This window comes from Crocodylus siamensis, chromosome 1 (genome assembly GCF_052110815.1).
Source record: "Crocodylus siamensis isolate JL-2025a chromosome 1, ASM5211081v1, whole genome shotgun sequence".
NCBI classification, from domain to species: Eukaryota; Metazoa; Chordata; order Crocodylia; family Crocodylidae; genus Crocodylus; species Crocodylus siamensis.
This window is the reverse complement of record NC_143395.1, coordinates 266,851,202-266,865,100: the sequence shown is the minus strand read 5'-3', so window position 1 is coordinate 266,865,100 and position 13,899 is coordinate 266,851,202. Positions and strand designations below refer to the sequence as shown.

The window sequence follows — 13,899 nt, the reverse complement described above, 5'->3', positions numbered from 1 at the left end:
AGTATTGCCAACCCTAAATGTAAAAATAAAATACAATCAAATTCACTCCAGTCTTTCTCCTTTGATCTGTTCTCTAAAAATCCATGAGTATAAGACTTAATGATCATGCAGCCAGCTTAAATAGATGTTTTCACTGATCCACAGCTTTTTATACCAGAAGGGAACACTGGAGTACCTAATCTGACCCCCTTATAACACAAACTGTAGAATTTCATTTAGTCAGTTCTGAATTGAACCCAATAACTCATTTAACTAAAACATATATTCCAGAATGACATCCAGTTTTCTATTTGCCTTCTGTTTTTTCCAGCCTTTAGGATTCGCATTAAGATTTTCTTTGCAGCTGTGCAGGTTAGAAACTCTATTTTAAGTGACAGCAGAGAGTCTCACATAACAAGAATGTAGGAGCAAAACACCTATATAATATATAGGGGTCTACAGCTTATGTTCTGTGGAGTTGGTGGGAGGAGCTTCATCAGCATTTTTGTGGCACAGGGTTTTGCCTACATAGTAAGGAGGAGAAGTGATGGCAGTGGGAGGGGGGAGCAATGACTGGCTGGATCCAGATGTGCAGGCACATGCGGTTTGTGGTGATGCAAATCTTTTTGCGGCACCACAAACCACGTGAGTTACACAGTTAATCAGCATGCAGCATGGCAAATTTGCAGCACTAGGACAAAGTTTGCTACAGGGATTTCCTGGTAGCAAAAAAAAAAAAAAAAACCTTGAAAAAAACAGAGGCACAAAACACACTAAAGTGGCATGAGCCAAGACAAATGCAGAGAGCCCTAAGCTGCCTGTTCCTGCATCTCCATGTGCTGTGAAGCCTCTGCACTGAGGCACCCTACACTCTAACCAGCCTTCTCCCCAGCTGGCTGGGGTGCAGGGTGCCTCCAGACAGGGAAGCAGGCAGCTCTGAGTTGGTTGCTCCCTTCTTTCCTTGTGCCTTAGCACAGGAAGTCCACTATGGATCCCCCATGCTGAGGCACATGGAGCCCCCATACTGAGGCACACTGAGCTGCAGATGGCTGGGGCACAGCGTGCATCAAGATGAGAGCAGGCAGCCCAGGGATACCTGCTCTTCCATCTCAAGGTACACTGTGTTCCAGCCAAATGGGGAGCAGCTGCCTGGGGTGCAGGGTAAGTCTATGTGGGGGCTCCACAGTATGCAGAGAGAGGGAAGCTGACAGCCCTGGGCTGCCTGCTCCCCCATCTCCACATACCACACTCCAGCTGGTCAGGGCACATGGTGCCTCAGCACCAGGGCCCCAGCCAGCCCCACCCTGCAGCACATAGAGCAGTGGGACAGTGTGTCTTGCTACAAAGCAAATGGCAGGGGTGTGCCCTGCAGCGCAAAGTAGCAGCACTGATTTGTGCTGCTACTGTTTGTACTCCTGCAAAGGCATGTGCCTGCTCATGTCGACCTGGCCACTGTGTCTATGTGACCTGGGTTGGAAGTGGTTTGGGCTCACAGTTAAGCTCTTTTAGAAGCCCCCTGCCAACCCATGACACCTAGGACCCTAACTCCCATTGACTTTCAGTGATACTTTGGATATGTTTATACTACCATTTAAGGTATAACTGCAGCTCATGGAGATGTACACAAGCTAGATTTAAACAGGTTAGCTCACGCTAGCTCAGCAGTGTAGCCATGGCTGCTCACACAGGCTAGCCATCCAAGTGTTTACCCAGATTCTTGAGTGGGTTTTGGCAGCTCTTGCTGCTCTCCCTACTAGTACAACTACACTTCTGTCAGTGCTTGAACTATCCAATTTAGTAGCTAGCTGAGTTGAAGTCAAATCTCTGACAGCATGAGAGATATACCTCTAGGTTTTTAGGTCATTTAGACACATCCAAAAATAGAATTTAGGTGCTTTGGGGATGGAGGTGGGGGGACCTTCACTTACAATTAGCTGCATTGAAAGAGAATATCATATCTTAATAATTGTGAAAAGAATTCCCTCTGATTATCAAGATGGATCTCCATTCCTGAAATCTGAGAAACTCCCATTTCGTGAAAGCAGCATATATGCAAGGAAGAATTCAGAAAGCATCTGGAGATTGCGTGTAGAAGGACAACAGAACATTAGAGTTTCATCATCCTATGTAACTAATATTGCTAAATATGAACATTTGTACAATAATTATTCCTCACAATATTAGCAGTGTTATGTGTGCAAACACCTACACGTTATTCACAATATAAATCCAGGAATCCATAGAGCTAAAAAACATTCTGGCCCATCATAGCATTTCTGGGTTCTTTGCAACAGAAGATTGGCTCTAGTATTTTTTAGTACTCAGAAAAAGAGTGAAAACTAAGGGCTGGTATTTTCTGAGGGGTGTCTTGAGTCTAAAATTGTTGAGAACCACCGTTCTAAAACATATACCATGTACTTCAACATATTTTTCCAGCAGATATTATGAGTTGATACACCACAATATAGTTAAGTATGGCATTGTACCTAGCAAGAGTCTTCCTTACTGTTTTCTCCAAATATTATGCCTTTTTCTTTCAAACTATTATAGGCTAATCTCATTTTTTTCACCACTAAAATAATACTATTGTATTTACAATTTGAAATCATCTGTACACAAATACATTCTTGCAGCATTGGATACAGCAGCTCTTGACAAACTGGGACCCCATCTTCTAAACCTGCAGTCATTTCTTCACTGATAATTTTCCCTTGTTTTGGTTGGCCTAGTCGAGGTTCTGCTCTAACGTCATGACAGCCAACCTTGCACACATACTGCCATGATTAGATGCCTATTATAAGTAAATGTTATGTAGCACCTTAACTATAATTTCATGGAAGAAATACAGGTGACCCTCACCACTCGTGGGGGATATGTTCTCGTATCTCCTGCAAATGGCAAAATCCGTGAATAAGGTACTGTGTTCATGAATGCCGTCTGTGTTCATAAACTCAGTGCCCCTGGCGACTGTTGGGGCATGGCTGCTTTGGCAACGGTGGGAGCATGGCAGTGGTGGTGGCAACAGGAATATGGCGGCAGCACGGAGCTCCTGAGGAGCTCCTGTTAGTGTATTTAAGAAGCAGGTTCAGCACTTGCGAATATTTGAAATCGCGAATGCTGAACCCGCGAATAGTGAGGGTTTTGTGTATTTCCATATTTCTTGATAGATAGGGTCAGAAGTGGATCCAGAGGGGGTTCATTCTCTTTCAGACTGGACCACAGTACTCTTGCCTTCTCTAGTGAGGCTGCTTGGGAGCCTTCCCCCACCCTCTGGCCAGCAGGGAAAGCAGCAGTGGCAGGCAAGTTTGGAGGGAAAGGAGAAGGGAGAAGGTGTGTGTTTGAGCGTAGAGGGGATGGAGGAATCTAACTAGCTTCGGGAACTTTTCAAAAGTCCCCAGAGGCTCTTATGGTGTACTTTACTGCACCAGTTGGAAGAAGGGGAGAGAGAAGAGAAGGAGGCTGGAAGCAGAGGTTGCAGCCACCCCTGCAGTATAAATGATTGCTCCTGCGCCACTCTTGCCAAATATTGGATCCACTCCTGGAAAGGGTTCCATCTTTTTGCATAATTCATTAATTTAAAATCTGAAATTTGCATGGCCCTTGCCTGTTGCCAAATTATCATATTTTAATATGGCCCTAGCCAGTATTCTCGATTTACACTCATATTTCCCATATGAGGGAATCAGTCAATAAATGGCCTGTACCTGAGCTGAACTCTGCTAAATTCACCCAAATACCAGCAGCCTTCTGAAATAATAAAGAAAAAAAATCATATATTCTAACTGGAAATATACCTAATACCTTATTAGTATAAAACTAACAATCAACACCTTAATAGAAAGAAGATGAATTTAATGAAATATAATGCACATATATGCACCAAGGTCTTTCTCTTCCTTTATTTCCCTCTCGGTCTCAAAATACCAATTTAAATAGAGTAATATTTTCTTACCCCAAACTGGGTGTGTTGAAGATGATGGAAGGGGACAAACTGAGGGATGAGATGACAAAAGATGGGTCTGAATGAACACAAGTCTGAACTCCATCCCAGGGTCTGAAGGATTGGCAGAGGGGATCTCAGATCACTGGATAATAACTTTTATGAAGTCATGAGCTAAAGGTGAGGTGGGGGGACCCTCTTTTAAAATTGGGTGAGTCTACATTTGCTATTAATGCAATTGAATAAACTCTGGTACAGTTCACACCAGAGTTTATTGCTCCCAGGTGCACCATTTACATATCCACCCAGGACTTCAGTATGTTGAGCTGGGTCAGAGCAGCCCCAGCTATCAGTTGGCCCTGGGGGTCAGCCTGCCATCCTGGAGCTGCTTCAACCATTCTCAAAAAACAAACAAACAGAAATTAAAGAAATTTTTCGTGTTTCAAGCCAAATCAAGTCCAAGTCCATGAGTCAATCCAGAACCATAAGTGGCACTACAACTGGCAAACATCCTTACTGTCACCAGGGGCTTCAGATATTTCCAGTGTATTTTGGCAGGCATCCTATGTGCAGGCCCAATCCTGGAGTCTTGGGGTTTGGATGCCCCCAAGTTTCACCTGCCCTCAGCCATATGGCTGCAGGAACAAGCTAGGGAGGAGTTTCCCATTTCCGTAAAATGGGCTTTAAGCCTCCACACCTCGGTGGGTACTAAACCACACCAGAAGAACAGTTATCCTGGAAAGGGCTTAAGGAAAACTGCCTTCTTGGACCCAGATACATGGTGTTTCCCAATCTCAACATTCTGCAGAAGGGTTGGCTGTGGCACAAGGGTGCTCCAGTGAAGGGCTAGCTGGCAGGCAGCCTCCCCAGTGAAGTACCCTCACACCCCACCATGCACCGTCAGTGTCTAAATGTGTGTTGTGGTGCACTAAATGCCACCGCAGGGTAGTGCTTGTGTTTACAAGTATTAACAGCAGTATTTATTAGTTTACAGCTACCTAAAAGGGCTCCATGTGTAGCCTCTGAGACTTTACTGCAGACCTAATTAGGCAACTCCACAGTAAATGTCTTATGTAGATGCACCCACTGATTATTTGAGGATTTAAATATATGTAGAAAAGGCAATGGCTAGGGAAATGGCTAGGAGTTTTGCTATTTTTTTCCTCCCTCAGTGATCCATTTAAGCAAAATTTAGCATTCTGAGAGAGTTTTTGTCACTAAGGGGGAGGATTCCTTATCTTCACCTGGGGTGCTATTAGCTAATGTATCTGGATTATTGGATGCCCAGGAGCTAATAAATTAGCTTTCTGCCCTGTCTAACATACTTAACATGTTACATGCTAACAAGATTCAAAAGTTCATTATCAATGTTTTTTGTGGCTGGAGCAAAGCCTTTTGGGAAAAATGGCTACAGCTTTAGTCAAAATATGCAAATACAGTATGGCAATGAATTACTGCAAAGAGTTATGTAATTTATTTAATGTGCTTACTCAGTATGCATACAACTAAACTACAGCATACATATCAGTTTTCAGTTTTGATTATCTGTAACATATATTACCAACCTGCATCAACACTGGGAATCAACTTTGCTTCAAAATTTTAGATTTTTTAAAAAGTAATTTGTATTATAGCATTAACATTAACAATACTATCTGTTTTATTGGGGGTGGGGAGGATGTCTTGAGGTGGATTTTTGTCCTCTGATTTAAACTACCATATAGAGATAATACTGAGAAACCCATTTTTCAAATAGTTTACATTATGCAAGACCCAGTTTTGTCATCAACAATGCTCATGCCAGTTTTACAGTGCAATGGTGCGGATGTCAATGAGAACAGAAGACTCTGAGAACCCAAATGGAGTCATCAGTACCCTACAGGCTCAGGCTGTTACCTAAGGGTCCATTATAGTACTTAAGTACATGTAGTTTTGTTGAAATCAGAGGAGTTATTTTTAGAGTTATGTCTGAAGCTTAACTGCTTGCCCAAGTTCACCATTTTTATTGAAATCCAAAATGAGGTTTTTTCCCCAAACAGCATGGAGGGAAAGTGCCTCACCTTAGATTTGAGTACAGGTCTGAGGTAGGTGGCACTTCAGCCCCAGGCTGAAAAGAGAAGGTGAAGCTGAGCTATTGGCTGTCCTAGGCTGGAGTGGCTCATGCAGCAGGGGTGGGTATAGGCAGTACACTTGGTACAGGGGAGGTGATGCAGTCACAAAGGCATGAAGGAGACCTGCCTGTGCAGCTTGGGGGATGTGCATCAAGTAGCAGGAAGGACAGACACTGGCATGGGAGGGGGCAGGGGAGGTAGTCAGGTACAGCAAGGCATGGGGGTCTAGCCCTTTGTCACCCACCTCTGCTTTCCTTGCCACAGCAGTAGAGGGATGAATTTCAGATGACCCTCCAATAATTATATTCTATACATGGAAAATTATAAAATTGTTCAGATTTTTGGTGTATAAAATCTAGTTATTGGAGAAGGGGATTTAAAATTGGAAGGTGTCTTGGATTTGGTTAAACATGGTACTTAATAAAAGTACATCTTAACTACAAAAAAATTAAAAGCTATTGTATTTACACACATATAAATAACTTAAATTGTTTGCTAATTCTAACTTTTGGCCTATTGGTGTAATTCTTTCCCCTTGTGCATAGTAAACAGCCTAGGACCCCCAAGCTGATATCGCTAAAGTCAATGAAAGTAAAGGGTAAGTTCAGTTGTGTCCTTTAACAGTTCAAATTAGTTGACTATACTCATGATTTAGGGCAAAAATAGGACCTAATGTTGTGTGTGTACATGCATTAAATATTTTTCCAGTAGAGACTTGTATTTTGCCAGCAGTTCACCTCAACATACTCTTATATCCTATCCAAATCTTCTCATTGTAAAATCAATTAAAATGAGTGATCAGCTTGTCAGCTTTTAAAACTCAGCTTTTTCAGCCTGTCAGTCTCTTGAAAACTGGAAATCAATCATGAGAAAACTAAAAGACCCTCTAAATAAATATGGGTATTGCTTAGTCCAATTATTTTAATTAATTTTCTACAAAAGGGAAGTGGGAGCAAACCATTCAAACTCCTCAAATCTTGTCATGTCTTCACTGTGGGAAAAGCTGTTTTAACACATATCAATTAATGTGTTTAAAAACACATCTTTTTCCTTAACATGGGCAAAGCCATTGAGAGTAGGAGGCAGATGTATAGCTAGAATAACTCACCATAGATCCAGTGAAATCAATGGAGTTGGATTGATTTACCCTAGCTGAGTATCTGGTCTTCAGTGTCTCAGCATCTGTTGTGGGTACACAAGAAAGACTCCCTCCCCCCCAAAGATTAACATTTCATTTACTTACAACATTCCCTCAAGCATTATTCTATATTTCTTTTAAATATGAAATATTTAGCAATACACATTGTATATCAGAGCAGAATTTCTTTTGTGAGATCTAATCCAGATGTGTGATATCAGAATAACTTGAGTTAGAGCAAAATTTTGTTTGCAAGATTGCGCTGAGTTGCAGAATTGAGATTCAGTTAGTAACAACCTTTGTTTCAATCATCTAGTTCTGTTTGTAGAACTAAATGCTTTATTTCATTCTCACTTTTTAGTCATGTTGTATAATATATTTATAAATCACTTGGAACCATTCCTCTTTCCCACATGAACCTGGATGCTGGAAGACTCATGCAGCTGTAGTGGGTTTTTTTTCTTCCTTTTTTCAAAGGACTTTCCCCCCCTGTTCTGATGATCTTTTTTTTGAAAGTTTTGGAGTTACAGACTGTCATAGTCATCTTCTGATTCCTACAAAAGTTTACCTCTGCCATATGGTATTATTTTGAATTCAGTTAAATTGGCTAATGCAGTTGAGTTTAATTGATTCATATTTTTTATATGTGAGGTGCATTATATTTATTTGGGAAGTGTGTAATTATTTGTATCATCTACATTACCTGAGGTTTCTTTTCCCTCAGATTATTCTTTATATATATATATATAAAATACTAGAACTGCTTCAGTTTAGACAGGTCTAGGCTGTCCATGACAGGACAAAGTTAATACATATATGTTTATTCTATGAAAGACTAAAGTCCAGTTTTTGCGTACACAAAGACCTTAACAAGAGACTTTTCTTAGACACTCCTTCTTGCTTACTCTACTTTACATTGTGATAAATGTTATGAATATTTTTTATTGCTGTAAAGCTTCAACATTCTAATTCTAAGATCTTTTAAAATTGTTAATTGAAACCATATTCTGTGATGTGATTAAAGACATAGTCTTTTTTGTAATAGTCTTTTTTAAACACCTATTAACTAAGTATGATTAAAACTGACTCATATAGGATGATAGATGACTGCAGCAAGAGTTGTTACTATGGACACTTCCTTTTTTTGTATGGAACTATCATTGTTAAAATATTTCATTTTGATATTTTTGAAGCTTTTAAATTTCATTTGTAAAATTTAACTTTTATATTTCATTTGTAAAATGCAACTTAAGTATCTGGGTCTATTTAAAGTACTTAGGGCTTTATTTCTCAGAAACTTCTATCACATAGGAATGTTGTGCAATTATTGAGCCTCCAAATAGATTTACAAATTAATGTCCAGGGAGTCAGAACAAGATTTATGAGGCCGAAATTTCACTTAATCAATCCTACAGAACTCTGACTTCATCCCTTCGCTTAAATCTTCTCAATTTGTGTGTTTGCTCAAGCTAGCTTACCTAGAGTATAATTTCTATGTAGAAGACTATCAGCTTTGATGACAACGCATTACCATGGTGTCCTTCACAATCCACGTGACGAGGACAAAAGCATGCAGTTCACATGGACAATAGCTGCAAAATAGTATGTGCTTCATTGAGTTACACCTTTCAGAACATATATGAAGGAATAGAATTGCATTGCCCTTGATTAAATTAAAAACAAACAAATATGACTCCTTGCCATGAAATTTGACCTGTTTTCTCCTGTGGCTTCTGCTGAACTGGACAGCCATGAATCACTTTTTATGACTGGAGCCCAAAGGCTAAATATAGGCAATAAAAGCATCCATAGTAAATTTTAGGATGAATAATTTGGCTGGGTTGAAACGATAGAACAGAAACAGTGACTTCCATGTCTCAGATGATATCAGATGATGAACACAGTTGGTGTCAAGGATAGAAGAGATGATAATCAGCCTAGAATACAATAAAAGCAGGTTAGAGATTACTTAGAGAAGCTGGATGCTTGTAAGTCAGCAGGGCTGCACAAGATGCATCCTAGAACACTCAGGGAATTGACTCAGGTAATTGCAGAATCGTTGGCTATTATCTTCACTATCTCACAGAGATCAGGGGAGGTCCCAAAAAACTGAAAAAAGAAAAATCTTTACAGAAAAGAGGAAGATGGAGGATCTCTAGAATTATATACTAGTCAATCTCCCCTTATTATCCAGAAAAGTTACTTAGCAGACCATCAAGGAACCCAAATCAACCCATCATGTTTACACAAATCCAAAACAGTTTTGAATTTCAGCTGACCCTCTTCCCCCAATAATTAGACATGTAAAATTTATAAATCTGCTATAATTTTTCATAGAAATATAGAATCTAATCATTGGAGGGTCATTTTAAATATGTCCCTTAACTATTGTAGCAGGGCAAGCAGTGGGGTAAGCAGAGAGGGAGGAGGAGCAGAGGCTTCTGCAGGCAGGAGGAGGAAGCAGCCTGAACTGTCACCCAGCTCAGGTCCAGTCCAGAATTGGAACTGCAGAAGCCATCTGCCTCCCCCAATCTCTGCTTGTACTTGAATGCAAGACAAGGGGCATTTCCTACCATGTTGCATGGGAACCCCTTCCTTCCCATATTAGGTTCAACTAAATATGGTATTCCTAAGTATCTAGAGTTGACCAAGAATAGCCAGCAAGGATTCGTCCAAAGGAATTAATATTTCAGGAACCTGATTTTCTTCTATGACAAAGAGATTCTCTTTGTAGATGAGGAAATCATTGAATGATCAGTGCTTCTTTGACTGTATCGAGGCTTTGAATGTTGTTCCTATGACATTCTCATTTGTTAGGTAAGGAAATACAGTTTAGATGAAGGTAGTGTAAGGTCGATACATAACTGATTGTATTATCGTAAAAAATTAGTCACCGGTAACTCAATATATAATCTGGAGGAGGGGTATTGAGTAGGTCTTTTCCTGTGTCCAATACTATTTAACTGAATGCACAGTTAGCAAACCTGGTGACACAAAGCCAAGTGGGTTTCACACACTTTGGAGAATACATTTAGGATTTAGAATGAACTTGATAAATTGGAAATTGGTCTGAAAAAATCAAATGAAATTTGGTAAGGATGAGTAAACAAATACAAGCTAGGGAAAGACTGGGCAGATGGTAGTTTTGCAGAAAAAGATCTGTGATCTATAGTGAAATCCAAGAATATTAGTTAAAAATATTCAGTAGGCCAAAACATGTTGAAAAGCAAGCAAGCCATTAGGATACTGGGTTGTATTAATGGAAGTGTTTCTGTAAATTCAGAGATATGATACTTTCACTTTGCTCAGCGTTAATGAAACTGCACCTGGAGTACAGTGTTCATTTTTGGGTGTTCATTCAAAAAAAGATGCAGAAAAATGAGAAAGCATCCAGTGGAGAAACACAAAAATGATTAGAGGTCTAGGAAACCTGATATATGAAAACTGGGATTATTTAATCTGGAGAAGAGGAGACTGCAGGAGGATTTGGTAACAGTCTTCAAATACCCAAATGCTGGTATAAAAAAATGATGACAGACTGTTCTCTATGCCTGTAGGAAACAGGGCAAGAGGTAAGGATCTTAAATTGCAAGAGAAATTTAGGTTGAATATTAGAAGGTTATAAGATTAAAACAGAGAAGTTGTGTAATCTCCATACTTGGAAGTTCGTAAGAGCAGGCTAGACAAACACTTGAATGAGATGGTTTAGACAGAGATGATCTCATCTTGAGCAGAGGGTTGGATTAGATGACCTCTTAAAGTTCATCTCCATTTTTCTATGATTCTATTTCAGTTATGAATGAAACCTTTTCTCCAAAATAGCTATACCAGTAACAACCCTGCCGAGGGCACAGTCATGTAAATATAATGGTGTCTTGTATCAGTGTAATTTGCCTTCCCAGATGCTGTTATGCTGCATCTTTGAACTGATATAACTAAGATTTTATTAATAAATTTTGCAAAGGTATAATTAGCAACCTACCAAAATTGTAGCAGAAAGTGCATCTCCTTTAATCTTGCAGTTTCCCCCATACGCCCACGCTCTCGATTTATGAAGGGCCCTGCTGCTGACTGCTTGCTGCTCGCTCCTGACCAGCTTGGAGACAAAAACTGTGCCATATTTAAAGCCATGGATTTTGCCTCCTCACTGATCGGGAGGAAACAGCAAGGCCCCTCTGTCAGTCAGCAGCAGGGGGGCAGGACACACCTGGAAAACTGGAAGATAAAGGAGTCACTGGACAATGCACTTCCATTGTGATTTAGGTAGGTCTCTAGGTATAATACTAACTAATATCCAATCTTCCCCTTTTTCTGTAATTGGGGCTGCTAAACGGCAGTCTTAGAGCTGGTTATACTGTCCTTCCAGATGCGGTGCTGAGATGATGGCTCCATGTAGAAGTCCAGCAGAGAATTGTGAGCACTGACAGATATGGGAGGGGACAAGGGGAAACAAACCAAAAAATGCTCTGGTGGAAGCAGCAGCACGCTACTTCAACCTGGCTCTGCAACATCTGTATAGATTAGGTGTTTTAGCAGCGCTAATTGATGCTTTTAGTTAAAGCTGATTCAATCAGCTATTAGATAAAGGCACCAATAAAGTCCCACTAAAGTACCTGATCTCTATAGATGTTGGGTAAGCTGGGTGCAACTAAGACACTCCCTCTTTTGGGCTTGCACTGGGCTCAGTATGGGAGTATGCTGAGTCTAAAGCAAAGTGCCATTCTCCACATCCTCCCCTCCCTGACCCCTCCTGCCCACATCTGGAAGCAGCCTGGCTGGAAAGATAGAAAAAGAGGTACACAGGATCATAGGGCAGTATAAAGTTTCAAAATTTCAATGCCGAAAACACTTAGGTACTTTTTGGTCCTAAGGGATTTGTGACAACTAAAACAAAACAAAAAACAAATACATTTAAGGGAGAGAATGAAGTAAAAATAGCTCCAAATTAAAATAATTCAACCCATTCTGGGAGCTTCCACCAGGAATCCTGGATATCTTACTGTCTTTCTGTGTTTGACTTTGTTTTTCCTATTGTACAACTATTTGGTCTTTACTCATGAGAGAGAATCTCTCCTTGCTGTAGGTCAGCGTATTTAAAATTCTATGCATAAAACAGTTTCTTACTATTTCAAAGAAATAAAAAGAATGATTATGCATATTAAACTGACAACAAGGATGTCAGGTTCAAGTTCTTGATCAGTATACGGGTGTCATTTTAAAGTAATGCTCCAACAGCAACAGAAACCAAAGTAATTTTTATTTAGAGAAAATCATTTATATGAATTACATGATAGCTTTCTATATAAATATGTGTGGCTTAGAAATTATATATGTCAGGACTTTAGAAATTGCAAATTATAAACTGACTAGTAGTTTATTACTTTACCATATATCAGGTTTTGGATAGGCACTAGTTTCACCTAGCAAAGCCTGGTTCAAAATGTGTTTTCATTGTTTAGTAGGGTTGGTGTGTTATAGTTGTAATAGCCCAGAAAATATGTGACAAATGAGATTTTTTGGAGGTGATATCTTTTCCCGGACCAACTGTATAGTTGATACAATGATACCTCTCTCCTTCCAATGCCTCATTTTATTAACACATATGCCATAGTCTGTCTATAGAGTTTAGTTTCTTTGGAGTTTTCTGGTTGCTGATGTATGGATTTGGATCTGATTACTCCGGTAACCAATAAATTACTGTACTAAAAAATGAAAACTGTTATACAGAACAATTATATAAAATGCTTGGGCTGTGACTAAATTTCAGCAAGAACGTTTAAGAACGATAAATTGAGAAAAAACAACTGAAAAATACCATTCTCTTGGAAATGCTGTTGTGAGGATGACAACCATGTGCATGTGTGTCAGTGTGTTTCAGAGAGTTTTCAATTGCACAAGGCATTTAGCTGTCTTGCAACTATTAATCATCAGAGGTCTTAAAACAGCTGCTTTTAGATTAATTAGAGAGAATCCAGGAAATAATTCAGCTGAATGTAGCTCTCATGTAAGTGTGTTGAAAGCAATTAAGAATAAGTATAGTCATTACTGAGACTTCCAGGAAGTATGCCAAAAAACTAAAAAGTTATAAAACTTTTTTTCTGCTTTTCCTGTTATCCTTATTAGTTTCTATAGTATATTATTATAAGCATATTATGTCTCATAATATGAGATCTCCTGAACTGAGCAGGATACTACCAATAACTTAAAGATAAACATCTCTTTCTGCCTATAACTGGAAACATTTCTAATGCAAGATAGAAAGAACAAAGTCCCTGTCTACTGCCTTTTTTTGTTTTGTTTTGGAATTTCTATTAATTCCGCCACAAATCTGGCTATTTTTGTGAATGTCTCTTAAAAATGATCTTAGTTATATCTTCAGAGAGATGCACTGATTAAAATATATATTTTTACCTCCGGCATATTAAGAACAGGGAGACCATACTTTGTTATATCTTATGGTCATGTTGCAGCACTACCTTTAAAAGCATTCTAAAGGCTTCTAAAACTGGAGCATCCATGAATTAACTTGTGTTAAACCATGCTGAATACCCTGTAAGCATCTTAAAGTTATACCACTTCAGTAGAGGGTCATCTTTAAGGTTGAGCTGCTTAGCATAACCTAGGGTATTTTTTAGTCTGTTCCATGGAGATAAAATGATCAATTTGCGGTCATCCAGCATCCCAGAATGCACAGCTCCCAGCCCCTCTACCACTGATAAACATTTCACTCT

General features: G+C 39.5%; 1 protein-coding gene and 1 long non-coding RNA gene across 2 annotated transcripts in view; one reads left to right on the top strand and one right to left on the bottom strand.

Annotated features, from left to right (window-relative positions):
• IL1RAPL1 (interleukin 1 receptor accessory protein like 1) overlaps nt 1–13,899 on the top strand; it is a 1,351,669-nt gene that overhangs the window by 202,340 nt on the left and 1,135,430 nt on the right. The gene's annotated exons all lie outside the window — the stretch shown is intronic.
• Nucleotides 8,852–13,899, bottom strand: part of LOC149874462 (uncharacterized) — a 48,212-nt gene continuing 43,164 nt past the window's right edge. The window contains exon 3 of the long non-coding RNA XR_016439948.1: nt 8,852–9,105. This is a non-coding gene — a long non-coding RNA (uncharacterized LOC149874462). The remainder of the gene's footprint in view (nt 9,106–13,899) is intronic.